We start from the raw sequence: 27,235 nt of genomic DNA on the forward strand, positions 1-27,235 counted from the left end.
GCAAGAATACTGGAGTGGGCTGCCATTTCCTTCTCCAGGGGATCTTCCCGATTCAGGGATCGAACCCAGGTCTCCAGCACTGCAGGCAGATTCTTTACCATCTGAGTGGGAATGGGGCACAGGGAGAGGAAGGAGAGTGGTGGCCTTGGGTTCCCCCAAACAGAGTCCAGGACAAGAGCTTGTGCACAGGCCGTGGACTTGGGGAAGCTCCCCAGGAACAGAAGGGAGTAGCTTTGAAGAGTAGCTCAAGGAAGCAGGGAGGGCCAGCCCAGGGTGCATTACCCAGTGGGTCTCCAAAGAGGCCTCGGAGCATGGTCCTGCTGGCGGCCACTAAGGAGCCCTGCAGAGAAGGCTTCAGACTTACCTGCCTGCAAGAAGGCAGCCAGATATTTATCCCCCAGCTCTGGCCTCTGCTGGCTGAGGGTCACCCTGAGGGGTAATAATAATTCCTTCTCTCTTTCAGTTTATCCAGGGTCCTCCAAGTCCTGGGAGGGAAGCCCTGGGACAGGGGACAGCAGGCAGCTGAGTGACGATGCGGACTAAGAAGACGTGAGCTGGGCCATATGCAAGAGAGGAGGGTGAAGATGGAGGAAAGGACACAGAGAGGAAGGCAAAAAGGGTGGTGATGGGGAGGCGAGGCAGGGCAGACAGGAGCTGTCCCCGTTTGGAGGGAGTCAGAAGGAAGCAGGTGTTCCCAGGTGGAGCTAGTGGTGAAGAACCGTCTGCCAATGCAGGAGACAGAAGAAATGTGGGTTTGCGCGGCTCTGTGGGCTTGGCCCAGGTCGGGAGAGGCTGGCCAGCTGCCCAGAGCCTGTCCTCACTCTCCTCGGCCCTGCCACCGAGGAGCTTCCCGCAGCAGGGTAACTGCGGGACCCTCGGCCTCCCCACCCCTCCTTCCTCCCTGACGCGGAGAGGTTCCTGATCTAGGTGGTGGGGCCGGGCGGCCTGCTTGGGCCCTGGGCCCTACCTCTCCACATCACCCGTCGCTGTGGCCTCTTCCCAGCTCAGACAGTTCACCATGAAGACCCCTACACATGCCCACGTGCCGAAACCCCGTGGGTGCCCAGGCCCCTCCTCAACTCCCGGCACCGCCCCCTGCCACCCTGCTGGCCTCCTGGCCCAGCTCCCGCTGTGGCCGACGCCAAGGGCCAGCATCCAGCCGTGTGCCAGGGACCCTCCGTCACTGCTGTTTCGTCTTTAGCTCAAGGAAAGAGTCATTGTGCCATTCATTGCAGCTGTCCCCCCTCCCCCCGGCCTGGAAGGGCCCCACTCTCCCTCGGGGGCTGGGGGACACATGCTTACTGCCCGTCCCTCTGTGCTGGCCGGGACCAGGTGGGGGACGAGAGACTGGGCAGTGCGGTCTTTCGGTGCCAAACCCAGCGCCGGGGGTTGGGGGGTGCCCCGTGATGCCCCAGGACTCGGGGCAGGCAGGGTGTGGGCTGGACTGGGCAGAGGCCAGTGATCCGGGCAGGGGTGCGGCCCGGGGGGACATTTGGGGCAGGAACCCCACCGCTGTGAGCCTTTGGTGCCGACACAACTGCCGACCTCAGCGTGTGGGTCGGTCGGCCATGCACACAGACACCTGCTCATCACACTCACGGCGAGCCCAGGCACAGCCCACACCAGGCACCTCCAGGGAGGGTCGCAGGCCCTGCACCTGGCCTCTGGGGCTTCCGGTGAACCACCAGGTGAGATGAGCCGTTGACCAAAGTTGGCCAAAACCCCGGGGCTTCCAGAAGCTCCCTGGACAGCACGCCGCCCCCCCGGCCTCTGGACACTGTGGGCGCTAACTGGGTGCCCCTCAGGCCTCCATGCTCCAGTCCTGTGGGGGTGGCGATGGGGACAGCCCCCCAGGAACAGTTCATGTCTCAGGATTCTCTCAGCTGGGAAGGAGCCAGGCAGCAGAGCGCGGCCCCTCCTTCCTGGGGGGCGGATGTTTCTGGAGCCTCTAGGCCACAGAGCCCACTGGCGGTGGGGGGTGGGGGTGGGGCCGCCCCATGAGACCACCCTGGGGTGGGGGTGCTCCCACCCCGCCTGGCATCTGCACTCATGTTGATTGTGAGAAGGGACCCGCTGCTGGGGGTGGGGTCACCGAGGCGGGACCAGAGCCCCGCGGGTGCCCGTGTGTCTGTGTTTATGTCTAGCCGATGTGGAGCCCAATGCCCAGGCCCTGTGCCCCTCCGCGATGTTCACGTGTGAGTGTGTGTGAGTGTGTGCAAGTGAACACGCGAGCCTGCTGTGTCCACACGGAGGAGGTGCTAGTCCTGGTGCCCCCGCCACCCCCCACCCCCATGCCCCACACAGCTGTCCCCCAGAAACAAGCAGTCCATCCACCCACCTCATCCACCCCCCTCACACCCCACTGTGGCGATCACTGTACAACTTTTTTTGTTCACAAAGCCATGCTCCTCTCCCCTTCAGACTTCGCCTTGGGATCAGTAGCTTATTTGTCTGGCTTCTTGGAGGCACCTCTATGCATTTGTCCTCAGGTGGTCTTACGGATGTCTTTCAAAGAATGGTTATTTTTTATGATGTGTCATGGAATTTGTTCTGATAATCATTCTTTATTATGTGGCAAAAAAATAAAAGAAACACAGGTTTGATCTCTGGGTCCAAAAGATCTCCTGGAGAAGGAAATGGCAACCCACTCCAGTATTCTTGCCTGGAGAATCCCATGGACAGAGGAGCCTGGTGGGTAAAGTCCATGGGGTCGCAGAGAGTTGAACATGACTGAGCAACTTAGCACAAAAGGGAGCAGAGGCAGGAGTGAGACGGGGGCAGAGGCAGCCGTCAGCAGCGGGGTGGGCACTGGCTGGGTGAGTCTAGGTGTCAGTCTCCTCTTCCCCCAGACTCTGGCAGGCCCTCAGGCAGGGACTGTACAGCCTCTACCCTTGGAGCCACAGGCAAGCTCTTCTTGCTTCCCAGGTAGATAAGCTGTCTCCTAGGTGTTCCTGGCTTTTACGCCACAATGTCAATTCAGGGTTTGGCTGAGAACACTTTTCTACCAAAGGGCAGTTGAAAGCACGTGATTATACCAATGGATGTGACCTGCCAGCCTGGAAGCAAGCTTCCTGCAGTCCTTGTGGCAATGGGAAATCCAGTTTGGGTGATTTGAGGAGAGAGGCTCTTGAAACTTCTGAAGTTTAAAGAGCCTGCAACGTTCCATATTTTTACTCCACCTACACTTCAGACCCAGTCTCATCCCACCATCGAGTGGGGCTCCTCCCACACAGCATCAATCTTTTCCTTCTCTGAGTTATCATAGCACTGATAACCAATAGCACCAACTCACTTCTCAGCTCTCCTCCTGTTGTTCTCTCTGGGATATTTTTGTCTTCTCGGGTTGTGAATTCTAGAGCTTCTTGGTATTTCCCAGGTTCCTGGTACACCAGGAATGCAAAACAGTTGGCATTAGGCCTTGGTGAGATCACACAGATGACTCTGTGTTAGACTGGCTCTCCTAGGTCGTCAGAACATCGTGATTTGAGAATGCTGAAAAACCTGGTGAACTAAAAATATCTTCCTCTCCCCAACTGACCTGCCCTGCTGTCTGAAATGCCTTCCTTTTATGTCACTTCCTGACAGCTTCTAGGGAAGTGTTTATTTTTGTTGGACAAAGGATTCCATCACCTCGGAGGGGTAATCCGCTAGTCACTCTAGCAAGAATTAGGTTCCTTAATTAATTTTTTTAAAACGAAGAGTAGAAACCTTAGAGACTGAGTCCTAGACCAGGAAGTCTTAGTTGTCAGAAGGTGGGGGAGCGAGACAAGGAGGGCTAAAGTCCTAAGGCCTTGAGTGGTAGGCGGTAAAGGCACCACTGACTGGGTTGGAGGGTGGGGTGGGGAGGGGCGGTCCTGGGCATAGTGGGTAAACACATGTTTTTAAAAAAACACGCAGCAAAGACAAACTGTTTGCCTTCTGTAAGGCCACCTGCATAGTGGAGGTAACATTAGTTCCCTGAGGGCAGGGATGGCCAGCATACATCCCTCTGTCTCATTTGAGGTACAAGCTGAGTGTTTTCTTGGGGAACAAGAATGGAGCCAGCTTGGCACGCACTCTCCAACTTTGCAAACATCCTGGACTTGTGGTGAGCCCGTATTCACTCAGGGTGGGCTCCCCGTCACTTCAGAAAGGGACCTTGAGATGACCCCTGCAGAGCTGGCCTTTGGCCTATCTACTGACTATGAAGGACTCATGGCAGAAATCACAAGCAGAATTAAAAAGCCAGAACGGGGGCTTCTCTGGTGGTCCAGTGGTTAAGAATCTGCCTTGAGATGCAAGGGACACTGGTTTGATCCCTGGTCCGGGAAGATCCCACATGCCATGGGGCAACTGATCTCCTGTGCTATAGCAACTGTGGAAGCCCTTGATCCCTAGAGCCCATGCTCTGCAACAAGAGGAGCCATGGCAATGAGAAGCCTGTTCATAGCAGCTAGAGAAAGCCCATGCACAGCAATGAAGACCCAGCACAGCCAAAAATAATAAATAAATAATTTTTTTAAAAAGCCAGAACAGTTCCACTAAGTGCTTTAAGAAACAAATGTCTCCAAAAAGTATAATTAGTAAACATATACTAGTTTTCTGCAAAATAAGAGGTGATCTCTAAGCCTCCTTCCTGGGCCTGGTGGCTACTCATGGTTCCCAGTGAATCAGTTACTCAAAGAGGAGGGGAGGCTTGTATCCTATGTTCCTGGGGAATTGCCCACGTGGCTGGTGGGGGACCCTTCCAGCCTGCTGCCTCCTACACAGGTTCTGCAAATCTCTGCTTTGTCTTTCTCCAAGGGAGCCCCATCCTGTTTTCCCAAAGCCTGGTGCTTTTGCACCGACTCCTCAAGAGAGGAGTCACATGAGATACTCTGCTTCGTTTAATTTTAGATTATTGTTGCTGCTGTCAGTCTGCTGAAGTACTTTAATGAATGCCTGTATTGTTCTCAGGCCCCAAGCCTTTTTCAAACGATCAGCACATTATAAAACACAATAATGAGCCTAATTCCCTACCCTCAATACACACACACACACACACACACACACACACACACATACACACACAATGACATTGCTAAGTCCCCCAGATACACACAGTAGTGAAGAGTCTGGGATTTGGAGGCTGTAGAGCAAAGTTTGGTCCTGACTCTCCTATTGAGTGCTGGTGACCTTGGATAAGTTGTTCACTCATTCATTCATTCAGAGCAAACATTCATTGGGACTTTCCTGGTGGTCCAGTGGCTAAGACTCTGTTCTGCTAGCACAGGGGGCCTGAGTTTGATCCCTGGTCAAGGAACTAGATCTTGCATGCCACCACAAGGAGTTTGAGTTCCGCAGCTAAAAATCTCACATGCGCCAACCTAAAGACCCTGCACGCTGCAACTAAGGCTTGCTGCTGCTGCTGCTACTGCGGCTGCTAAGTCACTTTAGTCGTGTCCGACTCTGTGTGATCCCACAGACGGCAGCCCACCAGGCTCTTCTGTCCACGGGATTCTCCAGGCAAGAACACTGGAGTGGGTCGCCATGTCCTTCTCTCAACTAAGCCTTGGTGCAGCAAAATAATTTAAATAAAAAAAAAAAAGAACAATCATTTATTCAGAATCTCCTTGTATCAGTTGGATATTTAATCTCTGCAAACTGTTAACAACACCCACCTCACACTACCCTTGAGGACCATCTGGAGCAGCTAAAGAAGTCATACTTACGAAGTGGTCAAGGTAAGCTCCAAACAAGACAACACTGTTGGAATGAATCAGTAAAAAGATAAAAACAGAACTGGAGGGTGGGTGATGAGGTCCCAAACCACAACACCTGGTCCATCACTAGTGTGAGAAGCACACCTATTTCACTGTCTGGTGGTACCTGTGCTTTCAGAGCCCAGCCTTCCCTCAAGCCAGACCTGATTCACCCAGGGCAGCTTTCTCTTCATCTCTGTCCTTGGAAGTCCTGCTCTTTCTCCAAGCCCTTGGTCAAAAACTTCCTCTTCTTCGAGGAATTAATTTTTCCTCCCTCACATCCTTCCTCTGCCTCTGTGAATTTTTTCTAGATGGAGCCCTGTTACGCACTGTCTTGAGGGAGGTAACGTGTTCTCCTCCAGGAATCCTGGCTCTGCCCATTTAGCTCCTGAGGTCTTGGTGGCGCACTTCTTCTCTGGGCCTCTCCTGGGAAACCTCCCTCCCCTTGCTGACTGTTGTTGTTGTTTGGTTGCTCAGTTGTGTCTGAGTCTTTGTGACCCCTGAACTGCAACACGTCAGGCTTCCCTATCCTTCACCATTTCCCAGATTTTACTCAAACTCATGTCCATCGAGTCAGTGATGCCATCCAACCATCTTGTCCTCTGTTGTCCCCTTCTCCACCCGCCTTCAATCTTTCCCAGCATCAGGGTCCTTTCCAATGAGTCAGTCTTCGCATCAGGTGGCCAAAGGATTGGAGTTTCAGCTTCAGCATCAGTCCTTCCAATGAACATTCAGGACTGATTTCCTTTAGGATGGACTGGTTGGATCTCCTTGCAGCCCAAGGGACTCTCAAGTGTCTTCTCCAACACCACAGTTCAAAAGCATCGGTTCTTCAGTGCTCAGCCTTCTTTATGGTCCATCTCTCACAGTGGCTCAAATGGTAAAGAATCTGCCTGCAACACAGGAGACCTGGGTTCAATCCCTGGGTCGGGAAGATCCCCTGGAGAAGGGAATGGCTACTCATTCCAGCATTCTTGCCTGGAGAATTCCATGGACAGAGGAGCCTGGCGGGCTACAGTCCATGGGGTTGCCAAGAGTAGAACGTGACTGACTAACACTTGCTGCCTGTGGCGAGGATTAAAGCAACACCACGCCTAGGGCCTCGGTGCGCCTTGGGCTTAGTAGACAGGACTGAAGGATGTCTGCTGAATGAGACTGAATGGCAGGCATGCTTTGCTGGGCTCTCCCAAGACTCAGAGCTGACCTGCGGCTTACCACATGCAAATGAGGAAACCCCGGGCCCTCCCCACCCAGGAATGCTTCCTGCACTGTCACCAGGAGAGAGGAATTCCTCAGAGGCACTCCTTTCTGTTTCCATACCACTGGGACAGGCAAGCATTGAACTTGCCTTCCAGAGGCTTGGGTGTTGATAGCATCAGCGGCCCACGAAGAGGGAGATGCAGTCACAGGGAAGGGAGGTGAGGAGTCTGAAGAGAGATTTGGCCTAGGACTGGTCTTGCTTAATGTCATGTTTATTTGAAACCAAATATAACATATTTATTTCAAGTCAAAGCTTAGGATCCTGTGTGGTTTCTTTTCTGACACCAGTTCTCCAAAAACAACTGGGTGTCCAGGCATTCAGTTCAGTTCTGACACGAACTGCCCAAAATCAGCGCAGGTCCTACAGGCTCAGGGCTCAGCCCCACAAGACTGTCCCACTTCCGATGCCAGCTGCAAGCAGCGACTCTGGGCTTATGGGACTCACACTTATCTTCTGCAGACTATAACAAATTCAGGAGTTCTGTGGTTCCTCCTTGCGTGCATGCAAGTCACTTCAGTCGTGTCTGACTCTTTTTGACCCTATGGACTGTAGCCCGTCAGGTTCCTCTGACCATGGGGTTCTCCAGGCAAGAAGACTGGAGTGAGTTGCCATACCCTCCTTCAGGAGATCTTCCTGACCCAGGGATGGAATCTGCATGTCTTACATCTCCTGCCTTGGCAGGCGGGTTCTTTACCACTAGCACCACCTTGGAAGCCCGGTTCCTCCTTACCTTTGATAATTCGCTAGAATGACTCACAGAACTCAGGAAAGCATTTTCCTTACTGTTGCTGGTTTATTACCAAGGATACAAATCAGGGACAGCACATGGATGAGGGTCATGGGGGTGGGGCTGGCACAGAGCTTCCATGCTCCATAGGAGAGAGCATCCCAGCATCTGGGAGTGTTCACCAACCTGGCAGCTCTCTCCACCCCATCAGGTGGGGGTTATCCAGGTTTCATTGTGTAGGCATTGTTAATGAAACCATTAGCCTTTGGTGACTAAACTCAATCTTCTTCCCGGAAGTGGCAGTGGGGCTGAAATTTCTAACCCTCTCTTTCCTCAAGGGATAGTTCCTCTGAGAACCTGCCCCCCATCCAGAAGCTACCCTAGAGGTCCATCAAGAATCACTTGCTTTGTAAATCAACTATACTTCAATTAAAAAAAAAAAAGAATCGCTTCCTTAGCATGAACTTGGGCTTCTCACAAATAACAAAAGGCCCTCCTATCACTCAGGAAATTCCAAGCATTTTACGAGCTCTGTGCCAGAGACCTGTGACAAAGAGCAAATATAAATTTTTTAATTACACCCAGAGTCCCCTGATGTTGTTCCCACTTAAAAGCTGCAGTTTTTGGAGCTGCAGGGGAGAAGGTAGAGGACTGGAGAAGCTCTCCTCAAAGCCGGTGTTACCCAGAGGCTTTTACAAGTCTTCCTGATCACTCTGTCTTTGGAATAAGTCTTATCCACCACCCACAGGGAAGGCCCATGGGGCTCCAGGTCCTTCTGTTATTGAGTCCAAGCTCACTCTGCTCGTCGCACGGAGGCCAATAAATCCAAGAGATGAGGTGCTGAGACAAGGAAGAGACTTTAATCGGGGAGTCGGCAGACCAAAAAGATGGCAGGCTAGCGCCTCAAAATAACCATCTTATTGGGGTCTGGATGCCTGGTTCTTTTATAGATCAGAAAGAAAGAAGCAATTAGGAACTAAAGTCAAAAGGCAGAATAGGGAAGGCGATGCAGTAAGGAAGGGCCTTCAGTCTTTCAAAACATCTCCAAGGGAATGTCCAGCCTTCAGAAGGGGTGTGTTAATCTCTTCTATTCACAGGTGGGCAGGGACAAACTATCTCTCCCAGAACTGAACAAAGGCACTTCAGTTTACAGTCAAGCAGAGGGACAGGGTCCTCCAGGCAAACCATTGAGTATGATTATAATAATAAAAGCAAGTCAAACAGTTTCTAACGTGGAGTCAGAAGTGGCTTCCTCCCTGCAACACTTCCTTTCTTTTCTAAAGCTTTCCTTTTTTTCTCTCCAGCGGCTGGCAGTTCGACTTTCTCCCTCCCTCCCTCAGCTTTCCTGCCACCCCTGCCATGGACAGTCTGGGGTCCATGTTCTCCTTCCTCTCCAAGTGGGTCGGGAGGATCCGTTTTCTGCTGGCCTTGACCTGAACACCCCCCAGAAGTCTGGTGAGAACTTCGGACACGGCTTCCCCAGGAGTGTTTAAAAAAAAAACAAAGCCCCGGCTCTTTCCACTCACATTAAGCCTCTGACTTACTACCTTCAGGCCTCCCACTTTCACTGTCCAGCCATGGGCAGCCAGGCCCTCAAGTTGTCATCCTTCAGACATCCTGGGGATTTTTCCACCTCTTGTCCCCTTGCCCCCAAAGGTCAGCTTCTCTGCACAGCTGTCCTTCAGTCACAGACATTTATTTCTGTGTTCTGACTGCCAGGCCCTGAGCTGGACACCAAGGCGGCTGCAAGGGAGGACGGCCTGAGCGCTGCACTCCAGGCGCTGAGCCCTCCTCTTTCTCAACAGCTGTCTGCAAGCCTGCCGCCGTCCTCCCAGCTTCTCACCCACTCGGCATCTGGCGCCACTTTCTTGTTTTGACATCTTTTCAGTTTTCTGTGTCTCCCCAGCTTAGGTGCTTAGATGTCCTCCATCTACACCCATCCACATATGGAGCGTGTCCACCGCAGAGCAGGACAACTCAGTCCAACCCCCTTGGAACTCTCTGATGTGTCAGAGGGATGAGAAAGAAGATGCATGACAGGAGCAAAGGAGGGCAGATGTTAACGAACGGAAAAGCAGCTGTGGTGATGGGCGGTGGGTGCTAGTACTGATCAGGCATCAGGGGAAATCCTCACCCTTCCCACCCTAGAGGTCCCACAGGGTCAGGCGCTGTTACACAGACCTGTTCCTTTTTCATTGCCGTATTCTATGGTCTTGAGAGTCCCTTGGACTGCAAGGAGATCCAACCAGTCCATCCTAAAGGAAATCAGTCCTGAATATTCATTGGAAGGACTGATGCTGAAGCTGAAACTCCAATCCTTTGGCCACCTGATGCAAGGAACTCACTCATTGGAAAGGATCCTGATGCTGGGAAAGATTGAAGGCAGGAGGAGAAGGGGACGACAGAGGATGAGATGGTTGGAGGCATCACCGACTCAATGGACATGAGTTTGAGTAAACTCTGGGAGCTGGTGATGGACCGGGAGGCCTGGTGTGCTGCAGTCCATGGGGTCGCAAAGAGTTGGACATGTCTGAGCAACTGAACTGAACTGAACTGAATTGATGGCATATGGGATCTTAGTTCTCCGGCCAGGTATGGGGCCCATGACCCCTGCAGTGCAAGCGCATAGTCTTACCTACTAGACAACTGGGGAATTCCCAGGGCTATTCTTTTCTTTAAAAAGAGAGGAACTTTCCTGGTGGTCCAGTGGTTAAGAATCTGCCTGCCAAGGCAGGGGATGCAGGTTCAATCCTTGGTCCAGGAGAACACCACATGGTGCAGGGTAAGTAAACCCATGCATCCAGAGCCCTGACCTCTGCAACAAGAGAAGCCACGGGCAGCGCAGAGAAGAGGGGCCTCTGCTCACTGCAACTAGAGAAAAGCCCAGGTGTTGTTAGTGAAGACCCACCGCAGCCAAAAATAAATATTTTTTTTTAAAGAGAGGTTAACACATACTTGTTGAAAAACTTAAAAAACTGTACGTTGCACTTCTTTCCACTTTTTAACAGACTTACAGACTTTCCATATAGAAGGGGTGTCACCTGATTGGAAAGAGGGACTTAGCCCAAGAGAGAGGAGCTGCCAACACCTACTCTGGAGGACCAGAGCGGGGTGGTGGTGGGGCGACTCCATCTTCATGGCGTCCTTTCGCCCTGTTCCGTTCTGGTTCCACGTGAACTTGTTGCTCTGGAAATATGAGTCCCTCGAGACGGCAACCGCACCATACTTGACCCGTCTGAGTCTGTGCTTGTAGGAGGCGCTGGCCTGGAATGTCGCCAGCCGAACATCAGCCTTGCTGTGAGTGTTCTCTCTGAGCCGAGAGCTGTGCTGAGAGCTTTACCTAAACTCATCTCACCCTCACCCCTGTTTGATGGGCGAGGACGCTGAGTCTCAAGGAGGTTACAGAACTGCCCGGAGGTCATGCTGCTCGAGGGAGGCAGACCCGATCCACACCCAGATCTGTCCAGACCCCAGAGCTCTCAGTCCTGGAGCCCAAGTCGCCTTCCACTACTCAGCCTGCTTCCAGATGGCCTTCCAATATGGGGACATGACTTTAATTCTGTGGGATAACGCTGTGAGGCAGAACAGGGGATGTTAACTCTGGACACGGTGACCTGAATGAAATGGGGAGGCCACCACAGTGAAGACGGTCCACATCAGCCTCCCTGCACTCAGCCGCTCACTGCCCCACGGCAGGTGCGGGGGGATGGCAGCGGAGGCTGCGTATGCCGGTGGGGGTGGAAAGGTGCAGGTGGTTACACGAGGGAGGTACTTCAGCCAGAGCTGAAGGTTCCAGCCCTCAGATCCCCCATTTCCCTCATCTAGCCAGTGGTTCTAACAATAGTGTCCACCTCACAGGGGCAAATTTTGGAAGTAACCTGCTCAGTCAGGACAGACTTCAGTCAAAGCAAGGCCGGCTACATCCTGATGCCAAGGCTCAGGCCATGGTTTCTAATATGTGCCTGCTGTCTGCCCAGCCCCAGGTCCAGCGATGAATCAGGTGCAAGCAATGAAGCTGGAGATGACTCAAGGCTGGGCCTCCAGGGTTTCTGACAGAGCAGAACTACTGATGTGACATAGCAGTAACTCCACAGAGAGGGCAAGGGGCGGACATGTTGGTAGGACAGTATCTGTGAGCAAAGGAATCTTGGGAGAAATTTCCTACAGAGGCAACAGGATGTGGTTTAGGCTGGGCTGGTTTTATGGAGATGAGATTTCAGGAGCTTGGAGAGCTTAAGGCACAGGAGATTCCAGGAGGCAATTCCAAGGCAAGTAGGATCAGCTGCCCAGCGCTTCCTGCTCCTACAGAAGGGGAAGACAGCCAGTGCCCTATTTAGGGATCTAAATATGGCAGTAATAGTCAAAGTTGCTCAGTTGTGTCTGATTCTTTGCGACCCCATGGACTATACAGTCCATGGAATTCTCCAGGCCAGAATATTGGAAGGGGTAGCCATTCCCTTCTCCAGAGGATCTTCCCAACCCAGGGATTGAACCCAGGTCTCCCACATTGCAGGTGGATTCTTTACCAGCTGAGACACAAGGGAAGCCCAAGAATACTGGAGAGTGGGTAGCCTATTCCTTCTCTAGGGGGTCTTCCCAACCCAGGAATTGAACCAGGGTCTCCTGCATTGCAGGTGGACTCTTTACCAGCTGAGCTACTAGGGAAGCTTGGTAGTAATAGGGATATTAGTAATTAGGATATCAAACTCCCCAGACTCCAAAAAATAAACAGTCCACTCACTGTAGGGAATTGACTTGTTGGTATCAAACAGAAGGAGCCAAATCAGTACCTTAGAAGTCAGGGTCCTACTTCAGCATCTCTGCAGCACTGATGAGATAAGATCGTGGAGAGGCTGTTTTAAAACTGAATGTAGTGCTCACTTTGGCAGCACGTACACTAAAATTGGAAGGATACAGAGATTAGCATGGCCCCTGCACAAGGATGACATGCAAATTCGAGAAGCGTTCCTTAGTTTTTAGTGGAAAAAAAAAGGAAAACTGAATATATTTGTCCATATTCATTCATTCATTTCAGACCAACAGCTGTCAATTTAGTAGTTAGTCCTTTTCTCTTTTTCTCCTGAAAGAGCCTGGGCTCTCGTCACTACCCCAAAACTTCTCAAATTCCTTGAGGACTAAGGAAGCAGGGAAATAAATGAATGAAATAACACACATAAACAACACGTTTATCTGGCACTGCGTATGTTCTCATTGAATTTCAAGCAGGCACGTGGTGGTAGCAGTTGAGAATGCAGGCTCCGGAGCTGGGCTGTCTGTGTCACGCCACTTTTTGATGACCGACCTTGGGCAGGTCACTATCACTGTCTGGCTCCACTTCTGACATCTGGGACCAAGAATACCACCAAACCCATGGAGTTCTTGTGAGAATTAGATGAATGAATCCATTTAGAAGCATAGTACATAGTACAGTGCCTTGAACATAACAGGCATTCAGAGAAGTTAGCTATTATTATTAAATTATGTTATCAATTTACTCATTAAGGAATGGAAAATTGCCATGCCTGTAGGCAGTACGCATACATGAGTGAACTGGGGGAGCTGGAGTGCCTGATCTAAAGGGGAGACTGACGTTAAGGGAAGCATGGAATCGGCGCTGTGATTTTCAGAATGTCCTCCAGTGGAATGTCACCCCAACTCCCAGCGCGGCTCCTGAAAAGGTAAATACCTTTGACATTTTCGCTTCAAGCCCTTATGTATTCATTTATTTCTCAAAACCCTGCTTTTAGGGAGAGCGAAGCGTTGGCCAGATCTTAAGTTGTGAGGTTTGTTCTTTCTCTTTCTTAAGCCCACCTTACCTTTCTTTCAGGTCTCGCGTCCAGCACGTTTCTCCCTCGATCCCAGACCTCAGCGAAGGGCGTTGAAAGCTCAGGGCGCGCTAGTGCAAATCCGGAGTGACTGCAAAGGTGGGATTTGGGGCGTCTGCATAGCGCGTAGGGGGCGAAGCGAGGTCTCCCTGGGGGACTCTTGACTCACCAGCAGGTGGCGGTCTGTCTGCAAGGCGTGCAAGGTTCATCCAGAAAACTTGAACGGAATGTTGATGCCACTGCATGACAGAGGCACAGCCAAGTCTCCCCGAGCAGAGCCGTGGGCATCCGCCAAAAGGTGGGGGAGAGAACGGAGCGGACTTCCTTGCCGGCGTGACTCAAGGATTCAAACGCCAAGAGCGTCCTTCGGTAAACGCTTCAGGAGGGGTGAGTCCTGAGCAGCGCACAGAAAAGGGAGCGCCGACTTTCTCTTAGGGCATTGTCCGTGGCTTGTATTGACTGGCTTCCCGACCCCCACCCCGGGGCAAGACATTTCTTAGAAGGGAACTGCCTGAGCGGATACAGGGAGCGTGGGAAAACCCGGGAGGCCGATGCCGCGCTCCGGACGAGCTGCAGTGGGAGGAGCGTGGGGTCCGTCCCGCCAGATGGCGCTGTCTGGCTTCCTTTCGGCCTCCCGCGCTCGTCCCTAGAGGTTCCCCCGTCGCAGCGGCCGCTCTAGCCGGGCGGACTCAGGGCTCTGTGGTTCCGGGCGGAAGTGAGGCGCCGAGCGGAACGGCCTCTGGTGACATTTTCTCCGGGCGGCGCGGACGAGTGAAGGGACTTGGTGGAGGAGGCTGCGGAGGCGGCGGGGTTCGCTTTGGCCTCCCCTCCACCCCGGTTGGGGTCCTGACCGCAACCCTCTACCCGTCGCTGGAGCTTGCGCTGAGGAGAGAAGGCGACGGTGGGGCCGTCGCGTTCCGAGTCGCCGCGGCCCGGAGGGACCCGGCCGGGGGGGGGCTCGGTGCGTGCCCCGACGGGGCGCGCGCGGAGCGGGCGACGAGGTGCGGGGCCGCTGAGCAACGCAGGTGAGACGCGAAGGGGCGCAGGGTCGCGGCCCGGCTCCGGGCCGAGCCGTGGGTCCCCGGCTGCTTGCCGGGGAAGCGGGGGGTCAGCTTCAGTGGGACGGGGTGCGGGCCGCTGGCGAGGCTTCTGCGGCGTTTCGGGCGCCAGGGTCGTGACGGGCAGGGCAGTCGGGCGCCGGGTCTTCGAGCCCGGAACCCAGCGGGAGGCGCGGCCCGGGTTGGCGGCCGCCCGGAGGGGCGAAAACAGCCCGACCCCTGGCTCACCGGCTAGCCGGTGACCCTCGCGTCCTCCGGGCCCGGCGGACTCGGCGGGCCGAACCCTTCTCCCCGCTTCCCTGCCCCCAGTGGATTCCTTTCCCCGGCGGCTGGAGGTGTCGAAGCCCGTGGGCCGCGCTCGGGGGTTGGGGAGCGTCTTCGCGGCCCCGGAGTTGTCTTTCGCGCAACTTTCCGGGGCCCCGGGTGGCCGGGCGTAGCGGCCGCGGCGCCTTTGCCAACTCTGCTGGCCCCGCGAGCCGGGAATCTGGCGCCGACACCTGCTCGGACTCCTCTGAGAGCCCGGGCGGCCGCCCGAGCACCGCGGCTGCTAAGGCCTGGGAGGAGGGAGGAGGGCTCTCTCCGGCTTGGCGCCGCCTGCGTTTTCGGGCGCTTCCACTACCTTCTTCGGTCGGCAGACGCCCCCCTGGTCAATGCGAGGGATGTGTCAGTGTCCAAAATTGACCTATTTCTGGCGAATTTGTTAACTATGTTTAGAAAAACCCGGCGAGGATGTAACCTGACGAGCCTCAACTTGGTCGTCATCATCTTTCTCTTTTCCTCAGTGGTACCTCGTACTTTGTACTTTTATTTTCTCGTAGCACCGATTTCAGTTCTTGTTGGGGCGGCAACTCCCCACAAAACCTCAGCCCGTCATTCATTCTCCTTTTTAAATCGTCCTCTCTGCTGTCACAGAATAGGTGCTCACAGGTTGAAGGAATGAACGTCTGTACCTGTTCCAGATTGAACCGCTTGAGCAGTTTGTGCTGGATGTGCTTTTGGTTTCTCTCCTGAGCTGCTGCTTTCTGAATCCTTCCACTCAGTAGGATGCAAAACCCACTGATGATGCTTTGTCAAGGTTGGGCCTTTTCATTACAAATACACCCGGCAGTTTTGCTTAGGCGCTTGTGTAGTGTCGTGTATTAACAGTTTGAAATTACTCTCTCTCTTCTCCTGGGATATTTTAAGGAGGGAGGCTATTAACTTTCTAATGTGGTTTTGCTGATCCTGGCAATCTGGATCCCTTCAGTAAGAACATTGCCTTTTAACAAGCTTTTTTAGAGGCATACAGTTGTTAACCTGATGTCCTGAGGAGTGACAGTGTTGATCTTTTTTAGTAGGAAGTGTAATATTTTTGTCAAATAGTCTGGGTAATACAATACTTAGTTGAGTGTTTTATGCACAGTAAATATAAAATTAGGAATCAAATTTGAATTCAGGAAACTTAAGATGAAATTTACTGTGATGACCTATAGGCTACTTTATGAAGAGCTTTAGTGAAACTTCATGCAGTTTCGTAAAATGAGAAATAAAGACATTTCTAAATCATATTCCTTCAGAGTGCTTTTCAGTACCACTGTAATCTTGAGATGTGAAACCATACCTTTTTGATAATGTTAACAAAGAGGTAAACTTCAAAACATAAAATAGGAAAGGAGAAGCTTCAAGGTAATTACACCGGAAGTGTCAGCTAAATATGATTTCTTAATGGGAAAATTTTTTTTCTGACCTCTTATTTGTGAAAAATGGGATGGACTAGATTTTGGAACTGGAAACTTTCTCTATTGTTAGCTTCATATTAAGCTCACAAGGTTACATTACTGACTAATTCAGTTTGTATTACTCTTAAATGCATTTATGAAAGAGTGTCATAATGCTCTTTCTTTTATAGTTTGCATGATTAAAGATAGATTTACCTTTAGATTCTAATTTAATGAGGTTCTGAGAGAACTGAGTGCTTAGTGTTTGTTCTTCAAAGGTTCTGTTTCATATGTGACATTACACTTAGTGTATGACTAGTAACTTGTAGGGGGCTGTGTAAGTTACTCATTATTCCAGGGGTTGTTTTGCTGGGATCTTCAGTCTTATGGTTTTATTTTGATGTGTGCGTGAATAGAGTTGACATATGAGCAGTTAGAATGTTTTCTTTCTTTTGAAAGTTTGGAAGTGATATATGTATGCGTACCCAGACACACACACGGGCTTCCCTGGTGGCTCAGTTAGTAAAGAATCGCCTGCAGTGCGAGAGACCTGGGTTTGATCCCTGGGTTGGGAAGATCCCCTGGAGAAGGGCATGGCAACCCACTCCAGTATTCTTGCCTGGAAAATCCCCATGGACAGAGGAGCCTGATGACTCTAGTCCATGAGATCACCAAGAGTCCGACATGACTCGGCGACTAAGCACACACACACAAACATACACACACACTGGAGACTGAGACCCCAAAGTTTGTAACTTTGATAAATCGTCTTAGACCTTCCTGATCTTCTTGCAGGTAACTGGCACCATGGAAACAGTTTATATTCATATTTACTGATTGGCAGTAATTGAGAAAATCTGTAAAAGGTGAAAAATGTGTTACTATTTATGTGTTTTCTTTTGAACCACACTGATTTCGGTATTCTGTATTATTTTTGTAAAGGCCAAATAAACTTTACTGTGTAAGTAAAAATGAAATAGACGTTGATAATTGAGTAAAAAGCTATGAGACTGTAGAAGAGGGGAAGAGCCATTGTGAAAAGAGACCAAACATTCAGGTGGAACTTCTTCAGTCTCCCAGCACTAACTTACTGATTGCTTACCATGAGCCAGTAGTGCTCCAGTTGCTGCTGCTCTCTAGTGGTGAGTGTGACTGGCAGGCCTTGATGCTAAAGAAACTTAAAGGTTTTTTTTTTCCTAAGCTTACACTGTTCTCGGTGTTGCACCTTCTGTCAATTTGGTCCAATGTGTAGTGATGTGTATCCATCCTAATGGTATTACAGAGTATTTTCACTACCCTAAAAATGCTCTGTCTGTCCATCTCTCTATCCCACCCCACCTCCAACAACGACTGGCCATCACTGATCTTCTTATTGTCACCACTGTTTCACATTTTCCATGATGTCATATAGTTGGAATCATACAGTATGTAGGCTTTTCAGGTTGGCTTTTACTTAATAATACATATTTAAGCTTCCTCTGTGTCTTTTCATGGCATAATATTTAGGTTGGTGCAAAAGTAATTGTGGTTTTGCATTGTTGAACTTTGCTATTTTATATTGGAATACATTCTTAAATAAATGTGGTTATATTACACATCATTTAAAAAAATTTATTTGTTTGTTTATTTGACTGTGCCAGATCTGGTATGTATATGTCATCTGGTTCCCTGACCAGGGATTGAACCCCGGCCCCCTACAATGGGAGCTGGGGAGTCTTAGCCACTGGAACCACCAGGGAAGTCCTGTTACACATCATTTTAATGGGCATTTTTCACTTTGTTTTTTTGCTAATGACTTGTTACTTGCTATTTACTTTATATTTATTTTAGACCATGGAAATGATGTTAGACAAAAAACAAACTAGAGTGATTCGTTTATTCAAGTTCAAAATGGGTCGTATAGCAGCGGAGACAACGTGCAACATCAGCGATGCATTTAGCCCAGGAACTGCTGAGGGACGTACATTGCAGTGGTGGTTCAAGAAGTTTGCAAAGGAGATGGGAGCCTTGAAGCTGAGGTGTGCGGTGGCCGGCCATCCGAGTTGACAGTGACCAATTGAGAGCAGTCATCAAAGTTGATCCTCTTACAACTACATGAGAAGTTGCCAAAGAACTCAGCATCAGCCATTCTGTGGTCATTCGGCATTTGAAGCAAATTGGAAAGGTGAAAAACCTCAATAAATGGGTGCCTCGTCATCTGACTGAAAATCAAAAAAATCGTTGTTTGAAAGTGTCACCTGCTCTTCTGCTGTGCGACAGCTATGAACCATTTTTTGATCAGATTGTGGTGTGTGACAAAAAGTGGATTTTATGTAACAACTGGCAACAGCCAGCTCAGTGGTTGGACTGAGAAGAAGCTCCAAAGTATTTCCCAAAGCCCAACTTGCACCAAAAAAAGTCATGGTCACTGTTTGGTGCTCTGCTGCTGGTCTGGTCCACTACAGCTCTCTCAGTCCTGGCCAAACCGTTACATTTGAGAAGTATGCTCAGCAAATTGATGAGATGCACTGAAAACTGCACCTGCAGCCAGCACTGATCAGCAGAATGGGCCCAGTTCTTCTTCACAACAGTGCCCGACTGCATGTCGCATAACCATTGCTTCAAAAGTTGAATGAATTGGGCTACAAAGTTTTGCCTCATATGCCACATTCACCTGACCTCTTGTCAACCGATTACCAATTCTTCAAGCATCTAGACAACTTTTTGCAGGGAAAATGCTTCCACAACCAGCAGGAGGCAGAAAATGCTTTCCAATAGTTAGTTGAATACTGAAGCATGGATTTTTACACTGTAGGGACAAACTGATTTGTTGGCAAAAATGTGTTGATTGTAATAGTTTCCAGTTGATTAATAAAAATGTGTATGAGCCTAGTTATAATAATTTAAAATTCTCTCTCTGAAACTGCAGTTACTTTTGTACAAACCTAATCATTTCTTTGTAGTGTTGAATACTGTACCTTTGTCTGGATCTACCACCTGAAGGTTGGTAGGTTGAAGAAACTTGAGCATTTAAACTTGAAACTGGAAATAGATTTCCAGGTGGACATTCCAGGCTAGGGAACAGCCTAAGCAAAGTTGTGAGTATCAGTGATTTTGGATGGTGTGGCCAGTGCCTTGAGTTTACAGAGGGATAGATGTAAGCTCAGTGGGGTATCAAATCAAATTATCAAATTTTCAGTCAAATTTGATAAATTTAATATTTTCCTTTAGTTGTCAAATTCCAGTCTTAAATGTGATTGGTGTCATGAAACTTTTCTAAATCCTTTTATCTTTAATTGAAACTATTTACCTTACTCTTCAGAAATGATTGAACTTAGGGAAGTAAACAGTGTTTTCTGCTTCTGTGTGGGCAATTTCTTTTACCAGAAGTGAGATTGATGTTAAGTCAGTTTTCACATATGGCTTACAGGTCCTTGTGGTAAAAGAAAGGAACAAGATGAAACTAAAATTACCTTGCTTGTTTTACTCTCTTGTATTTCTAAACTGCCAGGAGAGAGAATATGTATTATATATATTATACATATTTATTATAGCATTTTAATAGAAGTGAATAATAGTAAGTGTGATTTTAAAATAATTTGCAATGTGTGTTATTTATTGAACTGCGTATGTGATTTACAGTGTTGTGTTAATGTCTGTTGTACAGCAAAGTGATTCAGCTGTGTATGGGTATATATGTATGTGTGTGTATATATATATATATACACATTCTTTTTATATTATTTTCCACAATGATTTATCACAGGATATCCAGTGTAGTTCCCTGTGCCGTCCAGCAGGACCCCATTGTTCATCCATTCCGTATATGCTAGCTTGTATTGCATAACCGCAGTCTCTCTCCGTTCCCCCCCTTGTCTTGCTCCTGCCAACCACAAGTCTATTATCTGTTAATAGAGTTTAAGTGTTGTTTCTATTCTCTTTCATGTCTTTATTCAAAATAGATACCTCATACCTCTTTGCTTAGATTCTGTCACTTGAAATAGCCAATAGATAGATGATGCAAGTCCTGAGTTACTCATTTGACCTTATTTACTTTTAAAACTACTTGGATGAGTGTTTTCTAGTTGTGCTGTGTGCTTAGTTGCTCACTTGTTTCAAACTCTTTGCAACCCTATGGACTGTAGCCCGCCAGGCTCCTCTGTCCACGGGGATTCTCCAGGCAAGAATACTGGAGAGGGTTGCCATGCCCTCCTCCAGGGGATCTTCCCAACCCTGGGATCGAACCCAGGTCTCCCACATTGCACGTGAAGATTAGTCAAAAGTAGAAATCTGTCTGCAGAACTTAATTTGAGGGTGGGACAGTCATACCTGGTTAAACTAAAACCCATTTTCTGAGCACTCAGGCACCAGGTGGAGATGGGCACAAAAATAAAAGAAATTTATGCTGAAGGAACTCAAATCTAGGGAACCAGATGATTTCTGTTCTTTCCTGCTCTAAAATGTGGAGAAGAAAACCATGATGTAAAAAAAAAAAAATGTGGAGAAGAAAAGTAGGCTGTAGAAGAAAAAAAGTATTGGATAACCAAACAACTAGTATATGGAATTAGTCTTTTCATTTATAAAATAATTTTAAATCAGATATTGGAAAATGACTTTTTTTTCTTAAACGGGTCTGTAAGAGTAAAAGGATTGGAGACTTGAATGTTCTTTTTTGTACCTCCAGTTCGTGTACCAAATACTTTTTTCTCTGCCTGGACTTAAAGTCCGCGTATTGGTAAATTTGTTTTAACTATTGTTCAAAGAGCAACAAAATTAAATGTTAGATCTTGTTTATTTACGGCAGCCATTCCCAAGAATGTGGATAAACTAGGATTGTGTTTAGGTGAGACAGAAATTCAAGTTTTCATTAGCATGGTTAACATTCGGGAAACCAGGTACTGACCAAAGGAATCAGTAGAAGTTACTTTTTTACTGAGTTGTCTGGCTTAAAAAGAAAGCGTCTATGATGTCCAGAGTCAGCGTTTTGTTAGGTGTGTTATAATTAGAGAAAGGTATTGTTGAGCATAGGGAAGTTGGGTGTGGACTAAAATTCTAGGAAAACAGGACTGTTTTCCTTTCTGTACTAAGAACAAAAACCTCATGTGGTCAAGATTTTAAGCAGCATCCTGTCTGCCTTAGTTTTAACCTAGCATAGAAGCATAGTTTATTCTTAAATCAGCATTATATCATCAAGGGTTTCCCATTATCTATCTCTACTATTTGCTATGAGCCTGAGGGCATGGTAGGTTTTGGCAATATTTCGGGGACCTCAGGTCCCAGCATGTGGTCACCCATCTTTATTTGTACCCTCTTCTGAGGGAGATAGAAAATGGCCAGAGCAGAAATCTTGGAGGAAATCTAGAACCTGTGTTTTTAAAATTATTCCTGATTTACACTAATAGTGCTTATGAGTACTTTGAGGGTCTGTCGTTAGCACTGGTGCATTCTTTGCATTTGGTAACTTCCTTGGCTTCTTTCTTGTTGGTAGTTTACTCACAGCCCTGGTGTTGGGCCAGATACGTGTCAGTAGTGGTAGTATCCGCAACATGAAGTGATTTGAGCAGCCGTTATCACTTGTGGCCTATTTATAGAGCTTATATCAGTGGAGAAGAGGTTGGCTGGCAAGCAAGTAAAGCTGTTCTCTTCCCCTGGTTGCAATCTCATAATTTATTTTTCAGTTCCGAGTAGGCCAGATACATTCAGCTGCATTAATTTTTAGTGTTCCTTTTCTGTACACTAGCCCTTTTGCACTCTAGTGTGTTTTAGTCACCTTCAGTTTTGAAGGAAAAAAACCAAATAACTTATCACACTGAAAAATAGTTAGCAGTACTTCCTTGATGGCATCTGCTATTCAGTGTTCAGATTTCTTCTATCTCATAAGTGTGTTTTTACAGTTATTCAGATTGAGTCCAGTAGGTCTCTGCATTGTTTTGTAATCTATAGGTGTCACCTCCCACCCCCCCACCCCCCATTTCTTTTTCCTGGCCAATTATTTGTTGAAAAAACAGGAGCCTTCCCACAGTTTGAATTTCCAGTTAACATTGCCGTAGTGGTACACCAGTCTCCCGTGTTTCTTGTTAATTGATATTAGGTTTAAAGGTTGAGCAGATTTGGTTTCTGTAATATATTATCTCTTTTCTCATTTTTTCTATTTTTTCTTCGAGGGGGCAAAAATGTTTTATAGGTGATGCTGCATACTTGCATCAGGAGACACTTAATGTTTGGTTCTCTGCAGTGTTAGCAGCTGTAATGCTCATTGTCCATTACTTACCCATTGTTCATTGTTCTTTACTCTGAATGCCTTTCATCATTTCTAGTTCTGAGTCTTTTATACTGTCTTGCTTATAGTTATAGCCTCTTCAACCTTTTTCTTTTGAGAGCTGAGGGAAAGGAAGAGATGAGTTGCTGTGTAGAAAAGGGTTGTTTCCACTGTATTCTAAGTCTGTAGATGTTTTTATTTCAATCTTGATCTTTTTTTAAATACATTTATTTATTTCGGCTGTGCTTGATCTTTGTTGCTGTGTGAGCTTTTCTGTAGTTGCAGCGAGCGGGATCTACTCTCTAGTTGCAGTGCGCAGACTTCTCATGGCAGTGGCTTTTCTTGTTGCAGAGCATGGGCTCTAGGGCATGACGGCTTCAGTAGTTGTGACGTGTGGGCTCAGTAGTTGAGGTTACCGGGCTCTCGAGCACAGGCTGAATAGTTGTAACACATGGGCTTAGTTGCTGTGCAGCAGATGGGATCCTCCTGGATCAGAGATTGAACTTGTGTTTCCTTCGTTGGCAGATGGATTCTTTACCACTGAGTTGTGAGGGAACCCCCATCTCAAGTTGTGATTTCTGCACTGTCCACATTATATCTATGCTACAACTTCTCAGTGGAAAAGCTTACCCCAAATCCTGACAAATAATTGAAAGAAGTCCTTTGAAAACAAAGTTTATTTTGAGATATTGGTACTTAAGAATACTGTTGTCATTAGAGTATGTTAGTATTTATGTATATAAAATAGAAAAGAGATTAATTTTTCTATTTTAAATGATTTGGGAACATCACAGTTGTAGTAGAATGTCTTCTAAGAACTAAATCTCTGGAGAGGGGTTTTTATTTTGATTTTTAGTAAAATACTGTTTTTTACATTGTTTGCGTTATGTGGCTTAAGATGCTTAGTTTCATGGTGTCTGGTTTTGCATCCTTATAAATATGCAGTCACTTTATATAGTGTTCTAAATGTAAGGGAGCAGCTTTACCAGACTTTCAGCAGTTGTGTCTGTTTTGTCTATTTTATCTGGAAAGATAAAAGGGGAATTACTCTATTAGAAATCATGCTGATTCTATGTGATGGAATATATGTACATGTATATATATATTAAACTTCTCTATTTTATTTTTAATTACTTTTTTGGCTGTGCCATGCAGCATGTGGAATCTTTACTGCCCTGACCAGGGATCAAACCCATGCCCCTTGCAGTGGAAGCACTGCACCACCACTGGACCACCAGGGAAGTCCATCTGATGGAATATGTTTTTATATACAAGTCACTAGTACTACTAAGCAAACACAGTATTTCATTAGTTGTCTTGGTGATATTTTTAAGTGATTCAGTTCATCAATTCAACCAGTATTTGTTGTTTGTTTTTTTTTTTTCAACCAGTATTTGTTAAACATTATGTTAGGAACTGTAGGGAATGGAAGGTGATTAACATAATCTCTGTTTTCAAAGAAGATTGTAATATAATGGGGCTGGGGAAGGTGAAGAAAGCCATTGATACAAATACATTGTATCTTTAATTGCTTTCATCATAATGTATTATTTCTCTTCTCCCCATTTATAAGGTAAATACTTGATTTCTTGGGGTTAAATATTCTTGGTCATTATGTGTGTGTGTGGAGGGGGAGGTTGTTTTCTTTAAAATATTACCCTCTTACAGCAGTATATTTGTGTGCCACAGTCAGAAAAATTGGTTAATAATTGTTAGATGATATTTTTTTTGTATAATTGCTAGTATTGTGATTCTCTCCCACCATTAGATTTTCACAATATCTACTCTGATATCCAACTTGTATAACACTGTAGAATCACTTTTTGTGACAGTCTTTCTGTGACAATTGCCCATCGTAGCCGGAAGTAAGCACACAAGACTGTTTGAAAGCCCTGCTTCATTCTAGGTTTTTTGGTTTTTTTTTCTTTTCTTTTTTTTTTTCATTCTAGTTTTATATTAGCAGATTGCAGTGCTGTCTCTGGTCCCAGTCTCCTGTTCCTGTTTGTTGGGGGGAAAAAAAGAATTAAAAAAAAATAAAAACAAGGGCTCAGTGGTAAAGAATCTGCCAGCCAATATACAGTCACTTTATATAGTTTTCTAAATGTAAGGGAGCAGCTTTACTAGGCTGTTTGCAGATGTGTCTCTTTTGTCTATTTTATTTGGAAAGATAAAAGGGGAATTACTCAATTAGAAATAATGCTGATTCTATGTAATTTTTTTTAAACTTCTCTTTTATTTTTAATTTATTTTTCGGCTGTGCCATGCAGCATGTGGAGTCTTACTGCCCTGACCGGGGATCGAGCCCACGCCCCTTTCAGTGGAAGCATGCAGTCGTAACCACTGGACAGGAGACGCAGACTTGTTCCATGGTCTGGGATGTTCCCACATGCAGCTAAAACCAAAAGCCTGTGATCCACAACTGCTGAGCCTGTGCGCTAAAGCCCAGGAGCCACAACTACCAAAGTCCAAGGGCCCTAGAGCCCTTGCTCCGCAACAAGAGGAACCACTGCAGTGAGAAGCCCAAGCACCGCAACCAGAGTAGCCCCTGCTTCTGCAGCTAGAGAAGAGCACACACAGCAACAAAGACGTGCCAACACAGACATAAATAAAATAAAATAAAAACCCAAACCAGGCAAAGCTTCAAGGCACTTCAGGCCTTTTTAGTTTCTAGGTGTAGAGTATGCAAAGTTTGACAAAGACCCAAGAGTGGTTTTAACTGATGACTGATTGTCAGGATTTTTTTCTTTTTAAAACCTCGATTCCAGTTACATATTCGGGAAGTTACTACTACTTTAAAAATGAGTTAGCAGTAGATGCAAGCTATAATCTGTTTCATATCATTACTGTCTTGAAAGGAGGAAATTCTGTTATCCTAGAGTTAGCTACATTCTTATTGGTGGTCACATGACTTTTAAGTCTCAGTGGCTCAGATCATGAACTCCTTATTGCCAAATTCAGACTTAAACTGGAGAAAGTAGGGATAACCACTAGACCATTCAGGTATGACCTAAATCAAATCCCTTATGACTATACAGTGGAAGTGAGAAATAGATTTAAGGGACTAGATCTGATAGAGAGCCTGATGAACTATGGTCAGAGGTTTATGACATGGTACAGGAGACAGGGATCAAGACCATCCCCATGGAAAAGAAATGCAAAAAGGCAAAATGGTTGTCTGAGGAGGCCTTAGAAATAGCTGTGAAATGAAGAGAAGCGAAAAGCAAAGTGAAAAAGGAAGGATATTCCCATTTGAATGCAGAGTTCTAAAGAATAGCCAGGAGAGATAAGAAAGCCTTCCTCAGCGACCAATGCAAAGAAATAGAGGGAAACAACAGAATGGGAAAGACTAGAGATCTCTTCAAGAAAATCAGAGATACCAAGGGAACATTTCATGCAAAAATGGGCTCAATAAAGGACAGAAATGGTATCGACCTAACAGAAGCAGAAGATATTAAGGAGAGGTGGCAAGAATACACAGAAGAACTGTACAAAAAAGATCTTCACGACCCAGATAATCACGATGGTGTGATCACTCACCTAGAGCCAGACATCCTGGAATGTGAAGTCAAGTGGGCCTTAGAAAGCATCAGTACGAACAAAGCTAGTGGAGGTGATGGAATTTCAGTTGAGCTATTTCAAATCCTGAAAGATGATGCTGTGAAAGTGCTGCACTCAATATGCCAGCAAATTTGGAAAACTCAGCAGTGGCCACAGGGCTGGAAAAGGTCAGTTTTCATTCCAATCCCTAAGAAAGGCAATCCCAAAGAATGCTCAAACTACCACACAATTGCACTCATCTCACACGCTAGTAAGGTAATGCTCAAAATTCTCCAAGCCAGGCTTCAGCAATACGTGAACCAAGAACTTCCAGATGTTCAGGCTGGTTTTAGAAAAGGCAGAGGAACCAGAAATCAAATTGCCAATATCCGCTGGATCATCGAAAAAGCAAGAGAATTCCAGAAAAACATCTATTTCTGCTATATTGACTACGCCAAAGGCTTCGACTGTGTGGATCACAATAAACTGGAAAATTCTGAAGGAGATGGGAATACCAGACCACCTGACCTGCCTCTTGAGAAATCTGTATGCAGGTCAGGAAGCAACAGTTAGTACTGGACATGGAACAACAGACTGGTTCCAAATAGGAAAAGGAGTACGTCAAGGCTGTATATTGTCATCCTGCTTATTTAACTTCTATGCAGAGTACATCATGAGAAACGCTGGGCTGGAAGAAGCACAAGCTGGAATCAAGATTGCTGGGAGAAATATCAATAACCTCAGATATGCAGATGACACCACCCTTATGGCAGAAAGTGAAGAGGAACTAAAAAGCCTCTTGATGAAAGTGAAAGAGGAGAGTGAAAAAGTTGGCTTAAAGCTTAACATTCAGAAAGCTAAGATCATGGCATCTGGTCCCATCACCTCATGGGAAAGAGATGGGGAGACAGTGGAAACAGTGTCAGACTATTTTGGGGGCTCCAAAATCACTGCAGATGGTGATTGCAGGCATGAAATTAAAAGACACTTACTCCTTGGAAGGAAAGTTATGACCAACCTAGATAGCATATTGAAAAGCAGAGACATTACTTTGCCAACCAGGGTCCGTCTGGTCAAGGCTATGGTTTTTCCAGTGGTCATGTATGGATGTGAGAGTTGGACTGTGAAGAAAGCTGAGTGCCGAAAAATTGATGCTTTTGAACTGTGGTGTT

The 27,235-nt window shown here is 47.3% G+C and overlaps 1 protein-coding gene and 1 non-coding gene across 7 annotated transcripts in view; both read left to right on the forward strand.

The window, feature by feature from the left end:
* Nucleotides 1-12,581: 12,581 nt before the first annotated feature.
* On the forward strand, nucleotides 12,582-12,685 carry LOC133047845 (U6 spliceosomal RNA). The gene has a single exon (XR_009690857.1). It is a non-coding gene; the product is annotated as a U6 spliceosomal RNA (small nuclear RNA).
* Nucleotides 12,686-13,810: 1,125 nt separating this feature from the next.
* The window catches only part of ARK2N (arkadia (RNF111) N-terminal like PKA signaling regulator 2N), an 88,778-nt gene continuing 75,353 nt past the window's right edge, over nucleotides 13,811-27,235 (forward strand). For 2 of the 6 annotated variants that reach the window (XM_061131008.1, XM_061131010.1), the window contains exon 1: nucleotides 14,262-14,558. The gene's annotated coding sequence lies outside the window, so the exon portion shown is untranslated. Of the gene's footprint in view, nucleotides 13,921-14,261; nucleotides 14,559-27,235 lie in introns of those variants that run through there. The other 4 variants (XM_061131009.1, XM_061131011.1, XM_061131012.1 and 1 more) reach the window with 4 other exon arrangements.

Source organism: Dama dama, chromosome 27 (genome assembly GCF_033118175.1).
Source record: "Dama dama isolate Ldn47 chromosome 27, ASM3311817v1, whole genome shotgun sequence".
NCBI classification, from domain to species: Eukaryota; Metazoa; Chordata; class Mammalia; order Artiodactyla; family Cervidae; genus Dama; species Dama dama.